The sequence below is a fragment of the Lepus europaeus genome, chromosome 9 (genome assembly GCF_033115175.1).
Source record: "Lepus europaeus isolate LE1 chromosome 9, mLepTim1.pri, whole genome shotgun sequence".
Taxonomy (NCBI): domain Eukaryota; kingdom Metazoa; phylum Chordata; class Mammalia; order Lagomorpha; family Leporidae; genus Lepus; species Lepus europaeus.
The window spans coordinates 5,453,630-5,470,509 of record NC_084835.1 but is presented as its reverse complement, the minus strand read 5'-3'; the positions used below and the strand labels follow the sequence as shown (position 1 = coordinate 5,470,509).

Genomic DNA, 16,880 nt, shown 5'->3' with positions numbered 1-16,880 from the left:
CCACCATCTGAACTCAATCCTTAGTGGCGTTTACTGGTCTCACAACAAGTATCAAAATAAAAATAGTAGCATCGTAACAGTCCAACAGTCCTTTAATGTAATTAGCTACCATCTATTCCGTTCTAATTAACCCATAGCAAGGACTGAAATGACTCATGTATATGCAATTTGAGTGACATTTATCATTTGCCAAGTATGTCTATACAGATTTTGAATATATCCCAACACTATCACTTAAAACGATAATGCCTTTACGGTGACAGCTCTGACAAGTAAATGAGTTAAGGTCAGGCATTCCAGGGGGACAGCTATTATCCTGACTCCTAGCCCATGACATCTGTCTCAATACATGTGTCTTTCTCCCCCATACACCCAACGGAAACACGGAAATTCTTCTTGGCTTTCTCGACTTTTGATGAACAGCATCCAAGTCGGCCACATGTCTTCCATTATGTCATTCATGGAAAACCGGTAAAACGATGTTCATCTTTTATCCCCCAGCTGCCTACAGCATAGTTCTAATCCCCCCTCTATTTTCACTTTGGTCATAAAGATCATCTCACCAACCCTCCTTTTCTTAAGCTCCCCTAATTGCTGTTTTCTCACTTGACACATTCAGAGATGACTGACACTTACCCTCAACTACCCAAGTCCACAGTGCAGGGAGTTTGCAGATTCTTACCAGTCTGACACGGAGAAAATATGTGGGCATGTGTGTGTGTGTGCATGAATGTTTAGATTTCACACAAATGTGTACATACTAACAAATTATTCAATGAAACAATGATGTAAAATGAGAGTAGCTTTCTTCCTGTACATTTAAGTACTTCCTGGCAAAATACATAATGAAAACTGTAAGGTCTGGCTGCCTTCACTAATAACTACAAATTCTAACAAAGTAATCCTTTGAGAGGAGCTGCATATAGATGAAAGAATCTTTGGAACTTTTTCTAACTGTTGTTTGTTTTCATTTTGTTTTGTTTTCCCATCTTTGCAAGTCTTATTTTTAGGGATATCTGCTTTGAAATAGGATGTTCTACGAAAGGCAAAATATTTACCTAAGCCCTTCATGGAGGAGAATGAAGCCTACATTTCCCAGCTTCCCGTGGGGCTGAGGGCATGTGGCTAACTTCTTGTCAAGTGATACAGGCACAATGATCCTCACGGTCTCTGGCCACGTCCTTCTAAGGCAAGTTTTCTCGTTCTTCCCATGTCCACCCTCCCTGGCCGAGTGCACACAGGGGGTGTGCCACTCTGACTCCCACAGTGCAGTCACGCTCCCCAGAAGGTACAGAGGACTGAAGGAGCACAGGCCCTGCAGGGAGAAATGTAGACCACGGAGAGACAGAGAGCAATCTCTCTCTCCTGGTTACACCGTGGCTTTCTGTCTCACACATACAACTCTACCTATACTGCAACAAACAGATGAGTCAGTAATTCCTGGTTGATTTTCACAGATTTTTCAAATTAGGAAGCAAACCCAACCTGACCAGGTAACTTGTGTTTGTTAATACTTGTCATTGTGATGGTGCAGCCATTTGTGAAGTCATGTGCATGTTATCTGTGCATCCTATTTCATCTCTCTTGTCAAAACAGTTTCTATGCTGCTGACCTGTTTATTTTTTTAAATCACACAACACTACACGTGTAAGGACAAGCATTCAAACTAAAATTATCCTGTCTAAAATAATATACAGAAGGCTTTAACTCTCCTTACACATTTACCTTTATGCAACAAAGTAAGGAAATGTTAAAGTCTAAACAAAGCACAAGAAAAAATGCAAAGGAAGTTACAGATGGTGTGCAAGTAGTGCCATACACACTCTAAAGTCCTTTGGCTTTATCCTCCAAAGTTGAGTAGTTGCTTAGAATAGAAGCCCATCATGAAAAAGACTTGTAGAGCAGGTGCATATATAATTAATGTTGGGATAGAGTTCAAGAACCTCTACAAGAATCTCAAGAAAGCTAAGCAAAGTTTTAGCTCTAATAATGCACTCAGGAAGCCCCCTCCAAGGGGTGATAAAAATGGAGCCAAAAGTTGCTGGAAAAATTTTGAAATCCATGTGGATTAGTGATCTTCAAAAAGCTCATGGAAATGTCTACTAGGAAAAACCATGTGTGTAGTTCAAAAAGATTTTGCACAGAAATACATTTTTAAATTCCATTTCCATGAACTTTTTCAAATATGCTTGTTAACACACATGCATACACACACACTTAACAATTATTTCAATGAGGTCACTTCAACAGAGTTGCTGAAGGCCAAGTGTGATTCTAGAGTAATAATGCAGGTGTGACATTGTACTTCTGACAGCAAACACAGGGACACATTGCTGACAGCTCGTCCGCTCTTCCAGCTGAGTGGCATCTCTAACCTCAGCTCAGCCTGTCCTCAGGAGTTCAAGTGCCACAATTATCCATACCCTGGGGAGAAGAGGAGAGGATTCGCAAAGAGGGGGAAAGAAGTAGGAGGCACTGAAATGCATCCAGAGAGAAGTCCAAGACGACAGCATAGGGAAGCCAGAGGCTCACCCAAGCCGGACTCTCCCCAGTACAAGAGTTATCTGTGCTGGACGAGGAAAAAAATTCTGGACTTCATATTGGCATAAATACCTGTATCTGTGGCTATCCCTGTACATCTACTTTCTCCTGGACTTTTAGTCTGTTTCATGTATAATAAGTTACTGTGTTCTCCACTTGCAAACAGTGACAAATCTACAGTAACAGCAAGAACCTGTTATCTACTATGCATCAGGGACCAGGTACATTCTGTCTCATTTGAAACTCAGCGTGGGGGCTGGTGAATGTGCGTGGCACCAAGAGTGTGGAAAAGCGGGAGAAACGGTCCTCGTGAGTACATGCGGCTTGCTGCACGCGCGGCACTTTGGGATATCCTGTATCCTGAACGTCTGCAGGAAAGCCAAGCGCACAATGCCAATTTATCGGGGAAATTGTATCTACGAGGGCTGTGCTTGCTTTGCCTCCCCCAGAGGAAGCACTGCTGTGGTCAGAAGGATTTGAGGAGCTCCTGGCCAGCAAATAAATGGAAGCCCAGAGAGAGATCAAATGAAATATCCAAATATATAAAGCCATAGGTGACTCTCATTTCCTGGGCGTGCCTCAGAAGGAATCTGCATACTACTAGGATATTACGTCTCCTAATCCTCAAACACTCATGGGCTGTTTTTACGAGTTTTTTCTCCTTCTGTTATTATATACATCATACTTTTATCTAAATTTATTTTACAAAACACCATCACTGTATGCAGTATTATCTCTGAAATGAGTTCCAAGTACGCTTAGATTTATTCTTAACACGCAATTAAAATAAACATGTAACTATTAAAGTGAAAAAACACGCACAGCCTATCTGAGGCATAGGGAGCTTCCATCACCAGACAAAGGTCTCCATGCAGACACCAAGTAATGATTCAACAGCAGCAGTTTTTACTGTGGAGCCAGAACTCAAAACCACTTCATTATGATGGATACAACTAATTTCTACAGATTAACTTCTTCCTCAATAATGTCCTATTTCTGAACCGGAGAACTGTATGTGATAAGACACTGATTTTGAAGGACAAAGTCGAATAAGCTTTGACAAATGTGTAACCATAAACATACAACTGAACACGTTCTCATCTCAAAGAGGTGATTTTTCAACTCTTTTTGCCTCTTGAAAAGCAAGCATTATTTCTAATCGTCACCCTCATAGGTTAGCTTTGACTCCTCAAGAATGTCATGGGGATTAAATTGTTCACTACATTCTCCTTCAAATATACCTTCCTTTGTTTTCATGTTGTTTTATTCACCCAAACTGCTGCTTGTATTGGCTCAGGTATGCATTGCTTAATGAGCGAGATAAAATCTGAGAGTAGGATTACAGGGCAATTCTATCATTTGTGTAAACACAAACCACTATGATACAGTTCACAACACATGTAAGCTATGTGGCTTGGCTACTATCACACAACGGCAGTTCAAAACGTTTGTAGAAAAAAATACATTTAACAGGTAATTTTGTTGTCAATAATTTTGGGTCAACTCACAGGGTTTCCATAAAATGCAGTTACCATCAACTTTTTTAAGGAAAAGCTATGAAAGGACTTCAAAAATGTTTACCCTAAAATAAACGTATCTTTTAATTCCATTTTCCATGGACATTTGTAAATGCCCTCATATATACATCTACATATTGACTAAAATATTGTCATTTGGCCCATGACAATAATTATATTTGTGTTCCCCCAAAAATCTTGGCTATTTTTCCCTAAAATCTTGATAGCTATAACTAAAATACTGAGATTTATGATTCGGTTTCCTTATGTATACTGAAACCTAAGGGTTGAGGTTAACTTTTAAAATTACATGGTTATTTTATTTGAAAGGCAGAGTGACAGAGAGAAAGAGAGATGGAGGGAGGCAAAGAGAGAGACTGACCATTCATTCTGTTGAGTCATTTTCCAAATGGTTCCAACAGCCTAGGCTAGGCCAGACCAAGAGGAGTCAGTAACTCCACTTGGGTCCCCCATGTGGGTGGCAGGGGCCACAAGGACTTGGTTTGCCTTCTGCTGCTTTCCCAAGGGTACTAGGGAGGAGCTGGACCAGAAGTGGAGCAGCCAGGTCTCTAACTGGCAGTCTGCTGTGTGCGGCTGGTATTGCAGGTGACAGCTTTACCACAATGCTAAGAGCTAAACTTCATCTTTAGAAAAGCATGGGCCGAAAGTTGTTCCAGCAATGTCAACTGAAAAGACTTTGCAAATTCTTTTTTATTTTTAAGATTTCTTTATTTATTTGAAAGAGTTACACAGAGAGAAGGAGAAGCAGAGAGAGGAGGAGAAGATTTCCATCTGCTGGTTCACTCCCCAGTTGGCCGCAACGGCCGGAACTGCACTGATCCAAAGCCAGGAGTCAGGAACTTCTGGATCTCACACGTGGGTGCAGGGATCCAAGGACTTGGGCCATCTTCTACTGCTTTCCCAGGCCATAACAGAGAGCTGGATCAGCAGAGGAGCAGCTGGGACTTGAACTGGAGCCAATATGGGATGCCAGCACAGCAGGTGGCAGCTTTACCTGCTAAGCCAAAGCACCGACCCCTGCAAATTCTACTGATTGACGATGTTGCCTTTGTAGAAATCAGCTGATCAGCATGAGGCTACTACCAAACTCTGTTCTGTTGCAATCATCTATTTATCTATCCTTACACCAGTGTGAAACTCACTTCATCACAAAAGCTTTAGAACAAAGCTTGAAATGTGGTATTTTAAATCCTACAACAATGCTATTTTTCAAGATTGTTCTGGCTAGTGGCTCTTGTGGGCCATTATCATTTCCATAGGAATTTCGGATCTAACTTGCTAATCTTTATACAAGAAAAATTATACTCAGAGTTCAAAGATTGCATTAAATCGACAGATGAATTTGGGGAGACGTGGCAGAGCTCTGTCTCCTGGGGATCTTCCTGGATATTGATGTGTAATTCAGACAATCAAAGCCCAAACTGGCAATGCATGACTGGCCTGCTCCAAGGATGTAGACTGGCAGTGGGACAGAGCCAGGCATTTCTGCTCAGTGAGTACTTGGATTACTCTAATAACCATGAGTAATTTCATCTTGGATATGGCTAGTGATGAAATGGCTCAGGTGAAAGGAAATACCACCACTGTCCACGTGAGGTCCAACTGCCTTCAAAGTCCTCCACGTGTGGGGACCAAACCCTTCTAAAAACTAGACATCACTTTAAGATTCAGACATACGTCAGTGTGCAGGATTCCTCTTACTATAGAAATCCTAAAGCTACATCTTCCCACTCGGCACGCACAGTGCTTCCCAGGGAGGCTCAGCACACATATCTGAACTCCCATTTACTCTACAGTTGCTATTTCATCTTTTTTGCACATTTCTAAGAGCTCACAGCTCGAAAACAACCTTAGAAGTCGAGTCAGTTTTGAACTTCTAATAAAGGTCCATTATAGTCGGATGCAACACTCTGTACACCAAGTTTTTCTACAAGCAGGAGAAAGCATTTTGTTGAAAAGGCACTCACAGATCAGTAACAATAAGCTTCTCAACCTACGGACAAGGTTTACCCTTGCAATTACTTACGTTTCCTTTAATAGCTATCAGGATTATCTTGAGATTTCCAGGATATGTAGACATTTTATTCAGTTTATTACTAAGTTTATGATGTCGATGCTTTTAAAATGGCATATCCTGTGCTCAATTCAACAGCATATATACCACCCTGGAATCATGCAGAGGAGAGTAGCAAAGTCCCCGCATGAGGATGGCACACAAGTCCCTGAAGCTCTCCATATTTTTAGATGTATCTTCAGGAAAAATCATTTATCACAAAAGGAATCCTTAAAAACAACTGACAAAACTGATCCATCTGATGTGCAAATCGCAACCTAAGAACACAAGAAGAATGAGCAAGGTAACATGATACCTCCAAGTAAAACCAATATCCTTTTAGCACAGACTCCAAAGAGAAGCCTATTGACAACATACCTGACCAAATACATTCAAAAGCAGGATTATATGAAAACTCAAGGACATAAAAGGGAATACAGACACACAGCTTAATGCAACTAGGAAATCAAAGCATGATATAAATGAGAGATTCAGCAAAGAAACAAAGATTTTGAAAAATAACTGAACAAAAACCTGGAAATTAAAAAAAAAATTGGTTAAATAGCAACTACAGATGAAAGATTCAATAACCAACCAGATAAATTAGAACAAAGAATCTCTGCACGTGAAGTTAGATCCTACGAAACATCCAAGTCACATAAAAAAGGTATGTATAATAAATAATAAAGAATACAGTCTTTGAAATCTTTGGAACTCCTTTAAACAAACAACAACTTTGAATCATGAGAACTTCAACGGGGAAGAGAATGGAAAGATACAGAAAATGGAACAACAGGTTCAAACTCCAGCCTTATAAATGATATGGGTATCTTGGTATGGAAGGCCCACTGCATCTCAAATAGACATGACCAGAATATATCCTCACTGTCACACATAGCCAGTTTGTTACAAGTGCACACAAAGAATCCTAAAAAATGCAAGAGCCAACTGCCAAGTCAAATTCAAGGGAATCTTCATCACACACAAGGAACAGGTGTCGTCAAACTCCTCACAGGTCACGAGGGAGAGGAATGATATCATCTACACTCTGAATGGAACGAAAAGTCAACCAAGAACACTCTACCCTGCAAAGCTATCCTTCAATAAATGCAGATTTATCAAGACAAGCAAAAACTGGAAATTCTTCACCATCAGACCAGCCTTACAAAAACTCTCTAAGAAATCCTAAAGACAGAAATAACAGAAAAGGAAACAGAATGGCAGATATGCAAAAAGGAAAATAAGAATCAAGGCTTTCAGCAGGATGAACCAACAAATTTAACCAAGTCTGTCAAAGATTTCTACAATGAAAAGTATAAAACAGTAAAAACAATACACACAAAAAATGGAAAAATCTTCCATGTTTGTAGGTTGTAAGAATTAACATGCTATCCAAAGCAATTTAAAAATTCAATGCAATCCCAATCAAAACACTAAGCACCTTCTCAGATCTACAAAAAAAAAAAGCTCCTAAAATTCATATGGAAACCCAAGAGCCCCCCAACAAGCTAAAGCAATTTTAATAAAAAACAGAGCCAGATGCATATGAAAGCAGATCTCAAGACATACTGCAGGTAATTATACTCAAAAGAACCTGGTACTGACATAAAAATTGACATATGGACCAAAAGAACAGTAAAGAGACCCCAGGAATGGATTAACACTTCTACAGCTAGCTGATCTTTGAAAAATGAGTTAAAATCACTGCCGGAAGAAAGGACAATCTCATCAACAAATGGTGTGAGGAAAATTGGGTCTTCACATTATGAAGTATGAAACAAGATCCCTACCTTACACCCTATACAAAAATCTATTGAGCAAGGATCTATATGTAAGACCCAAAACAATCCAATCACTTGAGAAAAACATTGGGAAAACACTGCAAAATATTGGTATAGGAAAAGACTTCTTGGAAAAGACTTCATCAGCATAGGCAATAGAAGTAAAAACAGAAAATGGGATCCCATCAAGCTAAGAAACTTTTGCACAGCAAAGCAAACATTCAGCAAAATGAAGAGGCAACTGATTTGAGAAAATATTTGTGAACTCTTAAATCTGGTATAGGATTAATATGCAGAATATGTAGGGAATTTAAGAAAACAACCACAACAAAACAAACAATCCAGTTAAGAAATGGAGAAAGGGTATAAATAGTAATTTTTCAAAGTATGAAACACGAATGGCCAAGAGACACATGAAACAATGCTCAGGATCACCAGCCATCAGAGAAATCCCAGTCAAAACCACAATGAGGTTTCACCTCACTCCCAGTCAGAACAGCTATCATTCAAAAATCCAAACAAGGGGGCCAGCGTTCTGAGTAATAGGCTAAGCTTGCACCCGCAGTGCTGGCATCCCTGTATGGGTGCCTGTTCAAGTTCTGGCTGCTCCACTTCTGATCAAGCTTCCTGGGAATGTGCCTTGGAAAGCAGTGGAAGATGGCCCAAGTATTTGGGCCCCCACACCCGCGTGGGAGACCCAGAACAAACTCTTGGCTTTGGACCTGATCGACCCCAGATGTTATGGCCATGTGGGGAGTAAACTGGTGGATGGACAATCTCTCTTTTTCTCCCCTCACCCTCTCTCTCTCTGTCCCTCGTACCGTCTTTCAAAAAATTAAATAAATCTAAAAAAAATTAAAGTAAAAACAAATATTGATGACAACATAGACACACAGGAACATACTGTTGTTGGGAATTTAATCTAATATAACTATTATGGAAGACAGTATGGAGATGCCTTAAAAATCTGAAAATAGATCTATCAAATGATCTAGTCATCCCATTCCTGGTAATATACCTAATGGAAATGAAATCAGCATACAAAATAATCATTTGTACTCCATGTTTATAGCAATTCAATCCACAATGATTAGTGAAATACATCAGACATAAACAAAAATATCATGTGGTAGTTTATACATAGACTATATATTAAAAAAAAACAAAACAAAAACAAAACAAAACAAAAAAAACAAAATAACCCTAGGGGCTGGTGCTGCAGCGTAGCAGGTAAAGCTGCTGCCTGCTGTGCTGGCATCCTATATGGGTACCAATTTGAGATCTCGTTCCATTTCCAATCTGGCTCTCTGCTCTGGCCTGGGAAAGCAGTAGAAGATGACCCAAGTCCTTGGGCCCCTGCACCCACGTGGGAGACCCAGAAGAAGCTCCTGGCTCCTGGATTCGGATCAGTGCAGTTCCAGCCACTGTGGCCATCTGGGGAGTGAACCAGTGGATAGAAGACCTCTCTCTCCCTCATACTGTAACTCTGCTTCTCAAAAATAAATTAACCCTAAAAAACAAACAAACAAACAAAAACAACAAAAACAAAAACTAAATGTTTAAGAGTGAAGCTGAAATCTTATGATTTGATTATTGTAGCTCCTGTCTATATTCCTATGGAACTGTGGTCTTTCTACTTGTTACCTGCTGAACACTATATTTAATGGGAAAATAAATAAAACATACCACAAATAAGTCAGAGGTATGACAACACCTGATTTCAAGATATACTCCAGAACTATACTAAACAAAGTAACACAGTACTAACATAAAATAGTCGCATCAATCAACGGAGTGTAACACATATCTTAGAAATAAATCCGTGTGTCTACAACAAACTCATTCTCAGCACAGTCACCAAAAACATACAATGAAGAAAGGCCAGATTTTCCATTAAATGGTGTGGGGAAAATTGGGTGTTACATATGACTGAACGTAACCGCTACCTCTCATTCTTTACAAAAATCAACACAAACTCAATCAAAGAACTAAATATAAGATTTGAAACTATCAAAGTCCTAGAATACCACAGAGGGTTAGACATTTCAAGATACTGCTAAGAATAATGATTTTTGCATAAGATCCCAAACACAGGCAAGTAAAGCAAAAATAAATAAATCTAAGTTTACTGAACCTATATATGCTTCCTCATAGGAAGAAAATCAATCTATGTGTTAAAGAGTCAGCCTAAGATTGGAGAACATTTTTTCACCCTATTCATCTAACAAAGGATTAGAATCAAAAAAATACAAGTAACTCAAAAAATTTAAAATATTTCATTAAAATGGGCAAATGATATGAATATATACTTTTCATAAAGTTATTCAAATGGCCAATAGATTTACGAAAAAGAGCTTAAAATAATTAGCAGTCATGAAAATGTAAATCAATTCCAATACCTGAACTTCCACATTTATTGCTGTATTATTCACAAGAGCTGAGATATTTAATCAACCAAGATATGCATCAATGACCTAATGGATAAAGAAAATAGTGTGTCTATTCCCAACAGAATATTAGTGAGTGATAATAAACAATGACTTATCACATATAGCAAAATAAAATGAGGGATGGGGTCGGCGCCTTGGCGCAGTAGGTTAATCCTCTGCCTGCGGTGCCGGCATCCCATATAGGCGCTGGTTCTAGTCCCAGCTGCTCCTCTTTCAATTCAGCTCTCCGCTGCAGCCTGGGAAAGCAGTAGAAGAAGGCCCAAGAGGTTGGGCCCTGGCATGTGCATGGGAGACCTGGAAGAAGCTCCTGGCTTCTGGCTTCAGATCCGCACAGCTCCAGCCATTGTGGCCAGTTGAGGAGTGAACCAGCAGATGGAAGACCTCTATCTCTCCTTCTCTCTAACTCTCCTTCTCTCTGTATAACTGTGTAACTCTGACTTTCAAATAAATAAATAAATATATGTTTAAAAAAATAAAATGAGTAAGTAATTTAAGTCAGATTCAGAAAGATAAAACTACATGTTACCTTTCACATGCAGAAGAAGATGGAGAGATAGAGACAGAGAACTTCCATCTGCTGGTTCAGTCCCCAAATACCTGGACTAGCTAGGGCTGGGCCAAGTCCAAGACACGCGTCAGGAACTCCATCTAGGTCTCCCATGTGGCTTGCAGTGATCCAAGGACTTGGACCATTACTGTAGCCCGCTGAAATATGCATAAGCAGGAAGCTAGAATCAGAAACTTGAGTCAGAGATTAAACCCACATATCCTAATATGGTACAGAGATATCCAAACCAGTATCTTCACTGCTGGGCCAAAGTGTTCCACTCCCCTTGTATTTACTGAGTTTCCTGTTCTATCTTCGAGTGTGCTTTGTTGTGGCGAATTCCACCAACTTTCATATTTCTGAATGTCTTCCTTTCATATTGATTTATGGATAATGTTTTCTTTAGGATCCAAAAGAGACAAGGATTCCCACTTTTCATCATTAATCATCAAAAGTTACGACATGACAGTTGTAATAGAATCAAAACAAAAACAGACATTTAAAACAATGGAACAGAAGAGAAACCTCAGAAATTAATCCATGCCCACACAACTGATAATGTTTGACAAACGTGATGAAATTACTGCCTAGAAAGTGGACATTTTCTTCAACAAATGGTGCTGGGAAAACTGGATCTCCCCATGGAAAAGTAAGAAACAAAACCCTTATATACAAAATAAAAATCAACTGTACATGGATCAAGGATCTAAATGTACAAACTGATCCTATCCAAGTACTAGACAGAAACCCTGCAAGTCACTGGCACAGGGAAAGATTTCCTAGGTAAGATCCCAGAAGCACAGGCAACAACGCAAAAACAGATAAATGGGATTTGGATAAAGAAAATATAATACATACACATGATGGAATGCTACTCAGACAGAAAACAGAATGAAACTGTCTTTTCCTACAACACGGATACAGCTGGAGAACACTGTACTTTGTAAAATAAGCCAGTCTCCAAAAGACAACTACGTTCTCTCTGACATGTGGCAGCTAATACATGGAGTTAAAAGAAAAAAACCCTCAACGCAGGAGAGTGAAGCTGACGTCTTATGATTTGCAAATTATTTATAGTCCTTGCCTATATTTCTACTTACTGCTTGTCAAACATTATTGTTAGTTGTGTATTAAGACTGTGATTATTAAGAAAATTTTATGTTATTGCAAAAATTAAAGTGAAAGAAATAAAGAGAGGAAGGATGGGGGCTGATGGATTGAGGGAATTCTATTTATGAAATACATGAAAACTATTCACCTTATATTAGTAAAAAAATTAAAATCTATGAAATACATGAAATCTGTACCCTTTATATAAGTGACATTTTTCAAGATTACTAAACAGATTTTCTCCGAGTTTTCTTTTTCTCCACAATTTAGATTTCAAGGACGCCCCATGTTGTGACACCTCCACCAGCCCCTGCCCACCACGGCTGCCCTCCCATTCATTGTGTCTCTCTCTTCCTTGTCATCCTTTTAGCAAGCCTCATTTTTATTCGATTTCTAGTTTGACCATAATGTGCCTAGACAGGTGTTCAGTGCTATTTATTTTTAAATCCTGCCTCAGATTAATTCAGTTTCTTTGATCTGGACATTGGTATTCATCATCTCGAGATATTTCACCATTATTTACTCTAAGACATTTTCTGCCCCTTTCTGTTTCTCTTCACTTTTTGGGATTCAAATAGACATATGCTATGCTATGTGACACTGCCCTGTAGTTTATTTAGGCTTTTTTTTTTCCCCCAGTTCTTTCACTCTGGGCTTCAGTTAGATGGTTTCTATTGAACTTTCCTCATGCTCACGGATAAAAAATATCTGTTATGTCCAAACGTACTATTTTAAAGCATAGTGTTAATTCTACCTAAAAAAAAATTAGACATTAGATCCTGCACTATTCAGTTTTAGTTCTCCATTTAGTCTTCTGTAAATTTAGACCTTTCCCGAAAATTTTCATTCTTTCATCCACTATATCCAACTTTTCCAACAGATCTAGTTATTTCTTATTTTTTAAAGATTTATTTATTCATTTGAAAGAGCTACAGAGAAAGAAAAAGAAAGAGAGAGAGAAAGACAGAGAGAAAGAGAGAGAGAAAGAGAAAGAGAGAGAGAGAAAGAGAGAGAAAGAGAGAAAGAGAGAGAGAGAGACTGACTTCCATCTGTTGGTTCACTCCCCAATTGGCCATGACGGCTGGAGCTGCGCTGATCTGAAGCCAGGAGCCAGGAGCTTCTTCCAGGTCTCCCATGTGGGTGCATGGGCCCAAGGGCTTTGGCCATCTTTACCACTTTCCCAGTCCAGAGCTGGATTGGAAGAAGAGTAGCCAGGACTCTTAGCGGCGACCATATGGGATGCCAGCACTGCTAGTGATGTCTTCACCCACTATGCCATAGCGCTGTCCTCTATAATGGTTATTTCTAAGTCTTTGGAGGCTAACTCAGATATTTTGTCTTGACTTACCTGGTATCTGCGGGTCATATCTGTCCCATTTCTTCGCATAATAAGCATGTATTATTATCTATTGGAAACTATGGCTGTTGTGTCCTAGAAGTCATCAAATCAGGTATTTGTCTGTGAAGTGTTGTTGTGCTCTATCAACAGGCAATCATTGTGGACCACCTTGACCTTGTTGAAACCTGGTGTCAAGCCATCACTTAACTGAGCCATTGATGCTATCAGTTCTAAAATGTGAATTTTACTTCTTGTGGGGTTTCAGTAGTAACACGAGGTTCTGGTCAAAACTGCTTAACTGCAGAATTTGAACTCTAAGCATCTCCCCCCACTCTGAATATGGAGTTTTAGAAGTGCCTGCTCTGTCCTTGCAGGCTTCAGCTACTGCGGACTCCAGATCTAGAATCTTTCCTGGAGCCAGCACGTCAGTGCAGGGGTTCAGGCGCCACCTGCGATGCCAGCATCCTACATGGGTGCCACTTCATGCCTTTGCTGCTCCTCTTCTGATCCAGCTCCCTGATAATGGCTTGGGCCCCTGCCACCCACATGGGAGACCCAGATGAAGTCACTACTTTCCTGGCTTTGGCTTGAACTCAGCTCTGGTTGTTGTGGCCACTTGGGGAGCAAACCAGTAGATGAGGGAATCTCTTTCTTTTCACCCCATCTCTCTCTCTCTTTCTCTCTCTCTCTGCAACACTTTCAAATAAGTAAATCTTTAAAAAAATCAAATTTTTAAAAAAGACAGTGTCCCCACTCATGCATATTCTGGGAGTCGGCACATGGTTGGCACATGTTTCCACTGCCGCAAACTTTCCAATCCTTTCTTTGCTAGAATTCTACCTCCCCTGACTCTACAGCCACTTGAGAAGCTTGGCATCCCAGTCGCACAGGGCTATGCCACCTACAGCACGCTGGGACTCCCCTGCAGAGTTTTATTGTCTTTGTGTCACGGAGACGTAGGGGCATCCTCCGAGGAAAAGGCAGTCAGATGTGGCTCTCACTCGATGTACTTCCCTGCTCTCGGGATGTGAGTATCCTCTGGATTTTCTTGCACTTGGTCATCCTCCACAACCTTAAAACATTTCCATGAATGTTTCTTCGTAAGTTAAAATTGCTGTTAACCAGTTCATGCATCTGATGCGAGTCCCTTCACAATGACTAGAAACTGGAGTTGTAATTCAGGTCTGCTTTATATAAAGGCCGTTTTTCCAGCAAAGGAGAAAACTAAGCAAGATTGACCACAGGATGCTGCTGTGGTGTGTGTGTCCCCTCTTAAGCTCACGTGGAGCGCCGTGCTGTGCTAGTGGTTGGAGCTGAGATCACGAAGAGGAGCTTAGGTCATGAGGGTCCTGTTCTCATGACTGGACCAAGGCTGCTGTCCTGTGAGAGGACGAGTTCTCTCCGGTGGGATTTTCACGGAAGGCACTTCCACATCCTTGGCTTTCTCTTGCTCCCATCCTTGTCTTTATCACGTGCACTCTGCCCTTGTGGTGCCATTTTCCACATTATGATGAAGCAAAAGGGCCCTCACCAAACATGAGCACCTTGTTACTGGAACTTCCAGCCTATTAAACTGTGAGGAATTAACTTATTTTCCTTAGAAATGATTCGTCGGGTGACATGCTATTGTAGCAGCATGAGACAGATGCTGTGTGTGTCAACCCCCAACATTTGAGATGGCTGTGTAGGACTTCTGCTAAAAGTGGAATCATAAAGACATGTTTTAATAAAGAATAAAATTTTCCCCACACTGAGGTTTAAAAATGGTCACAAACACGACCAAAATGGCCATTACTGTGGTTGTGCTAATAATTCTGACTTATTTAGTGCTTGCAATAAGTGTTCATACAGAGGGTACGTAAAACTGCTTCTGCAATGCTGTACAACTTCAATAACAAACAGCAATTTTGACCATTTTAATGAGGAAGGCTGAGGCAGGCATGGTGACTCAGAGGGGGACGCGGTCACTGTAACATCTGTGTCCCACATCAGAGCATCAGCGTGAGTCTCGGCTGCTCCGCTTCTGATCCAGCTCTGGACTGGGAAAGCGGTAGAAGATGGCGCAAGTCCTTATGTCATTGCTTGGGAGGCGATGGATGATGACTCAAGTGACTGGGCCCCTGGTACCCACGTGGGATAACCCAGTGGAGGTTTTGGCTCCAGTCTTCAGACGGACCTAGGACTGGGCATCATGGGAGTCAATCAGCACATGGCTGACCTCCATCAGTTTCTTTCTCTGCGCTGCTCTGATTTTCAAGTACATGAAACTAATTTTTAAGAAAATGAAGAAGACTGATTGCTGTAGTAAATTTAATCATGATGCTTCAAAAATAATGGGTCTTGAAACAGATGTGTACAGAAAGTAATAGCTAACAGCACAACTGATGTAGTAATCACAATGATATACAAACCAGAAAACCTAAGCTTTCATTAGCCACCACTCACCCTCCTCTCTTTTGTAACTGTAGCTTACTTTGGAGAGTTCCCTTTTTCCTGATCCTACCCAGGCTCACACGGACTCCAAAGGTCAAGCATGTACAGAGACCTCAAGCAATCGGCGGACTGCATTCCTGAGTACAACTCTTCATTTAGGGGTGGGTGCGTGTTCTACTCAAAACCAAAGAGACGCCAGAGCAATTTCCAGGGAACCTGGCAAAGCGTCTTTCATTGTTACACTTGTAACCTGTAAGTCAGAACAGTCATGAACTGGTGAAACCATGTGCCATCCTGAGATTGTCACTCTCCTGAGAATGGGTTGACCTGTGTGAGAGGCAAGAGCCCCTTTGAATGAAGGAATATGATTTCAGGTGAACCTTGACCTACTGAGTAAGTCTCAACCTTCCTAATATTGCATGAAGTAATAAAGGTTATTTTATCTGATGTCAATAGCAACTGAGCTATTGGTTCCACTACCAGATAAATTCAGACCAGAACTGTGCAAACCGTCTATTAGGGAATGTTCTCTAAGTGAGCTAAAATGAGCTTGCTTAACAATCTTTCAATCTTCAGGAAGGCCAGAAGAATCCTCCAGACTCTGGACGCCTCGGGCTGGTCATCTGTAGCTGTGAACACCCTTCAATGTTAGCTTGGTGTGCCACGCAAACAGTACCACCAGAGCCATCTGTGGCACAATACGAAAATGTCTGGAAAGCACTGCCTTAAGCAAGCCATTTGCTGTTTCTGAGCTTCATTTTTTTCAATGGGAAAAAATGGGAAAGTTGCAGTAGGCCATCTTTGAGCGACTTTTTTCATCTATACCATTTTCTGAATCTACACTGGCAGTTTTGACAGAGTTCCAAAAGAAAAGTCCAAAACCATATGGCACAATCACGAGGGGAAATGGGTTATGTCTACACTGAAATAAACAAATGGAAAGGCATAATTAATTGGCAGACACTAATGCACAACCCTGGAATTAAAAAAAAATGGACCCGAGGTGCATCTTTCTGAAAACAACCCTAAAATGGGCCAGATCTGCACGTCTGAAACACAGCACGTTTTAATAAATTCCTACATCTGAA

At 40.5% G+C, this 16,880-nt stretch overlaps 1 protein-coding gene and 1 non-coding gene across 2 annotated transcripts in view; one reads left to right on the top strand and one right to left on the bottom strand.

Annotated features, from left to right (window-relative positions):
* GRM7 (glutamate metabotropic receptor 7) overlaps positions 1-16,880 on the bottom strand; it is a 763,759-nt gene that overhangs the window by 390,146 nt on the left and 356,733 nt on the right. The gene's annotated exons all lie outside the window — the stretch shown is intronic.
* On the top strand, positions 6,216-6,321 carry LOC133767355 (U6 spliceosomal RNA). The gene has a single exon (XR_009866843.1). It is a non-coding gene; the product is annotated as a U6 spliceosomal RNA (small nuclear RNA).